The sequence below is a fragment of the Camellia sinensis genome, chromosome 13 (assembly GCF_055761805.1).
Source record: "Camellia sinensis isolate YWXY chromosome 13, ASM5576180v1, whole genome shotgun sequence".
NCBI lineage: Eukaryota > Viridiplantae > Streptophyta > Magnoliopsida > Ericales > Theaceae > Camellia > Camellia sinensis.
In genome coordinates, this window is record NC_138973.1 from 24099223 (window position 1) to 24105222 (window position 6000).

Below are 6000 nucleotides of genomic sequence, written 5' to 3' on the forward strand. Positions count from 1 at the left end.
CATTGGTTAAGTCATTAATTTTGACTATTGCATTGATACAGAAAATACGTGTATTGATTGAGCATTGCATTTGCATACACTGTTTTGTGTGGGAGGAGATAGGGGATGTACTCCACGGTTTAGGGGAAGATAGGGGATGGACCTCTAAACCGGATTTTGTTTGGGAGGAGATAGGGGATGGACTCCATTAGCATCACTTTTATGTGTGCTTATTTATATAGAAGTGTTTTATTGATACAGCACTAAAATGTGTATCAATCTGGAAGTATGAAGTGTTTTGATTTGAGCTTGAGTCTCATTTGTTTGTTGGCATTGGAAGAAGGTGAATATGATATTTATAATGCACTGTTGTAAGTTTGGCCAGGTTCTGAGCCAAATTGATAATGTTGGAAAGTGGAACGTGTCATTGACATTAGAGTTATGAGACTGTAAAATGTTGAAATTGATTATCTTGGTTAACCATCTATTGAATGCTATTGCTTTATTCAATGCTTATATTTGGTTTAGTATATTTCTACTGGGCTGTGGCTCACCCTTTATGGGAACATCATTTTCAGGTCCAGGTGATAAGCTACCTCCCAGGACTTAGCTTGGAAGGATTTGGATTGTGAAGACTATCTTTAATTGTTTGTTTTTAATTGATAAATAATCAAGCCAAGGGCTTTATTTGTATTTGAGTTAGAACTCATATTTTGTATCCAAGTGTTGGCTTGGAAAGATGTAAGCCTGTAGGGCATTTTATTCGATGTTACATGTAATACTCTGATGAATGAATTAATAAATTGTTTTCTTTAAATAATGCATGTCAATTGTATATATATATAATGGGTTTAATTTGAGGGCGTGACAATTTTCCCGCCCATATACAGGTTATACACATTTTGTTTTGGACTCACTCTCACTCAACCTCACACTCACCTCTTTTCCTCCATCGAACCCATCCTCACTGGCAACCCAATCCCGACGGCGAGCCACTTTCGACGGCGACCCACTCCTAAAACCCAACCGATCGAGATGGATTCATTCTGTCAGCTTCGCAAACCAGAAAGTGAAGCCTTGGAGGCAGAAGCTCCTTAGAATGAGACAATGGCCTAGTGTTTGTTGTTCCTCTGGTGATGGTTAAACCTGATGTAGATCATCAATTTTTCCTTCAAATGTGCAACAGGGAGAGAACCAAACAAATCACATCTTCATTATTGAGTTCCTTTAAATAACATAATAATAAAACAACTTGTAAAATCTGGCTTAGATTTGTTTGGTGCTAGACACAGAGAAACAAACAAATCACCTCTTCAATATTGAATTACTTTTAAATAATAATAAATAAATAAAAAGAACCTGTAAAATCTGGTTTGGATATAATTGGAACTTTAGAGCTACTTAGGGAGAGACTAGAATCCAAGATTGAAATAAGAAAATTTGAAATTCAGGAACTATTATTTCTTTTGAGGGAAACTAGTTGAGAAGAGATTAATGTTGATTGTCTAGTTTAGGATTCATGAATTACATGGTATTGAATGGTTATTTTGGAAGATGCATGGACAATGTGTTGAAACTCAAAGCCTGAGATGTATTTCAAATAATTAAAGTGGTACATTTTCAGAAAGCATGAAAGATGGAAACTTTTGCAGCTAAAAATTAACTAAAATTAACAGAGCTCCTATTTAATTTTATTTCATTTTGTTGGGGTGATATTCCTCTTATTTCTCACCGTATTATTGGCTGATATGATTGAAATTTCCAGTGCGTTCCAGTGGGTGGAAGTCGAGAGGGTCGCCGTTGCGATAGGTTCGGTGAGGTGGAGGAGAAGAGAGGGCTCTATTTTGCGAAGCAGAGAGAATCAATCCACCTTGGGTTTCAGGAGTGGGTTGCCGTTGGGAGTGGGTGGCCGGTGAGGGTGGGTCGCCGGTGGAGGAGAAGGGGGCTAAGTGAGAGTGAGTGTATATCTATATAAGTTGTAGCTTTGGGCGAAAAAAGGGAAATTTAGTTTGTTTTAATTTTTTTTTTCTTCTTCTTCGATCTGGACCGTTGGATCTGCAACAGTTGATCTCAGCCGTTGCCAGTAGAAAATGAAGGAGAGGGGTGAAGGACGGGATCTGGACTCCAATGTGATAGCCAAGGTTTAATTTTTAAAATAAAAAATACTATAAATATAAATAAAAAATATAATTTTGTTGTGACATATTGTACATTAGTGTTGACATGGTTAGTGACGTGATATTTACAAAAAATTATTTTTAAAATATATTATTAAATTATTTTTGAAATAATATTTTTACATGATTATATTTTTAAATGATAATATTCTTTTAATGGTAATATTTTCAAAAGATCAAATGGGCTAGGTCGAATAAGAAATAGTAAATATGAAGCAAGCAAGCAAGCAGAGATGCAACAAGCAGATGTAGGCACAATGGCGGGAAGATCATTTGCCTAGCAATGGATGTTAATTATTTATGGAGAACTAAAATGAAATGTCCTTTATGATGCAAAGCCTTTAGACGAAGATCAAAACAACAAAATCCTTTAGAACATCTCCAACGATTTACCAATTTTTTCACCAAATCTGAGTAAAAAAAAGGCAAGTTCCTCAATTTGATACGAGCCGCTCCAACGGTCGCATTGTAGTTTGCATCAAAAGACTGGGGACATCTGGTGAGATGACCAGGCGGTTGACCGGTCAAGGCACTGAAAAATTGTTTTTTTTCCTCCATTTTTGTTTCCCAATTCGTTTCCTATTTCTTTTTCCCTCAATTAAATATTTTTCATTTTTTGTTGCCTTCAATAATGATTTCCTTCCAAGAATTGATATAAACACATTAAGTATCTGGAAGACACCATAACTTAAGCAGAGCATAATGAGTATTTCAAATTCTTACCTGAATAGAGTATCCCCCAGTTTACCCTTTGTTTTTTCCTCATAAATCAGTCTTTCTCTCTCTCTCTCTCTCTCTCTCTGTGGAGTGAAACTGATTTCTTCTATTTCAAAGAATCAGCAAACAACTCAGTTCTGATCTGGGTGAATTTTATTCAAGCTAAAAAATCGTTACTTTCATATATATATATATATACTAGTGGTCACCCGTGCGATGCACAGGATTTTAGAAAGTCAATAATTACTATAAAAAAATTTGTTATTTGTCTATATTTCTTAATATTTTTATTTGGTTTGTGTATATAAATCTTATTTCACATCATTAAAAATATTTAATATTTCACATTATTGAAAATTTTAAAAAAGTATCATACATTAGTTAATCATCACATATATAATAGCTAATTTATCTAAGAATTACTTCAGAAAACCAAAAGTAGAGTAACAAAGACATATTATAATTAATCAAAATGACTAATATATTAAATAAAAGTAATACTAATTTTGCTTAATCAATAGTAGATATTACAGTAATCATCTCATATAATATAATAAATTAAAATAAATTTAATTTTAATTCCCATTATATTTAGTTAGTGGGTGGTTAGAATTTTTTACATACTATTTATTTTTTCGTTATATTGATTCATTAAACACAAATAGGTTGGAATGATTATAAAAAAAATTTTAAAAAAATGTTTGAAAATGCATTATACTTGAATTGACAAACATAAAGAATATAAATATTTAAATTATTCAAAAAAAAATTAACATTTTAAATATGAGATATCTTCCATTTGCTCAAACTCTGAATCTAAATAAATAAATAAATAATTTAAACAAAGAAGAAAATTGTGATTTAGTTCTCAAAGGAAATGAGTTACTAAAAATAAATTTAATCATGAATTATTTTAATAGGATAATCAACAATAAAAAATCAACTGATGAATACATTTAAAGTATAACCCATATCCAATAAATTTTGATTCTTCATTTTCAATCTAACATCTACACCAAAAAAAAAAAAATTAAACACAAATAATCAATAAGTGAGAGAGTTGCAAATTGATAATAGCAGTGCTTTTATAAGTATAAAAAAAGAATAAAATCTCAATTAAATGACAAATTATTAACAAAAAGAAAGAAATAAGGAAAAATACAGATTGTAACAAAAAAAAAAAATTTAAATAATAATGTTCATTTATATGAACTCACTTTCTTACAAATGCAAAAACTCATGCAAGTACACATTTCAAATGTAAAGCAAATATTTAAGATTTTTAGGCACCGAAAAAGGATCAGAAATGGCTCAATGTTGATTGTTTTCCCCCCAATTTTCTATTCATGGTTTCTTTTGCAGGAAGTTGTTTTTATATTAAAAAGATTATGTTTAAACAAAAGATATATATGGAATTCTATCATGTTTAAAATTTGTATGGATAACTAATTGATGATTTTAAAAGATAAAATATTAAGTTCCACTTAAAGATAAACTTTAAAAAGATTAAGTTGAAATATATAGAAATTCTATAACAAACTAACAAAAGATAAATATAGATCGTTAAAAAAATTATCATCTTTTTGGGATATTTATATCCCAATCTTATTCTTTTTTTTTTATTTAAATATTTTGTTATCTTTTATTTGAATTTTCATTAAATAGTTATATTTTTATTTTTGTATATTTTTTCATCTATATTTATTTGTTATTCATATATACATAATTACCTTTTTATTTTAAAAATCATTTGACTCGTAATATTTTTTTATTTAAATTTTTTTTAATTGTTCATATATAAATAGTTAACTTTTTTATTTTTATAATTAATTGACTCGTGATATTTTTTATTTATTTATTTATTTTTATCTTTTATTTGACTCTTTATATTATTTTGTAGTTAAAATTTGAATAGTTATCTTTTTATTTTATTTATATTAGATTATGTTTAAACAAAAGATATATATGGAATTCTATCATGTTTAAAATTTGTATGGATAACTAATTGATGATTTTAAAAGATAAAATATTAAGTTCCACTTAAAGATAAACTTTAAAAAGATTAAGTTGAGATATATAGAAATTCTATAACAAACTAACAAAAGATAAATATAGATCGTTAAAAAAATTATCATCTTTTTGGGATATTTATATCCCAATCTTATTTTTTTTTATTTAAATATTTTGTTATCTTTTATTTGAATTTTCATTAAATAGTTATATTTTTATTTTTGTATATTTTTTCATCTATATTTATTTTTTATTCATATATACATAATTACCTTTTTATTTTAAAAATCATTTGACTCGTAATATTTTTTTATTTAATTTTTTTTTAATTGTTCATATATAAATAGTTGACTTTTTTATTTTTATAATTAATTGACTCGTAATATTATTTATTTATTTATTTATTTATTTTATCTTTTATTTGACTCTTTATATTATTTTGTTGTTGAAATTTGAATAGTTATCTTTTTATTTTATTTATTTTATATTTTTATCTCTACCTCTTTGTTGCTCATATTTAAATATTTATCATTTTATTTAAATATATATAATTCTTTTGGCTTTTGAGATTTAGATAATTGACAAATGATTAAAAATTAAGAAAAGTGGGAGGGGAGAATTGAAAAGTGACATATAGGAGAGAGAATTCATAAGAATTTAGTATTAAGAGTTTGGAGAATTCTCATACTCCACTACATTTGTTTATATAGATAGTATAGATAGATATATATATTATGGACATCTTTAGTAGGTAGGTAAAAAGTATATAAATATAGTACAAAGCAATTGCTTTTGGAATCAATGCTCTACTAAAACTAAACCCTTTTCCCATTACTACCAATCCCAGAAAGTTGCTACACTTTATTTTGCTACACTTTATTCCAAAAATTTATCAAATGCATCTTCTTTTTCTTGCTATCATTTGTATATATATATGTACAGAGTTTCTTCTTTTATTTTCTTTTCTTCTTTCTTAATTATTTTTTATAAATTCCAATGGTAAAAAAATCTGTACCTATCGCTGGCAAGGTTAGTGCTCTCCAAACCCAAGTCGAGATTTGGGGAACAATCTATATCTATTAATTCAAATTTGATTGAAGAAATAGGCTTAGCAATG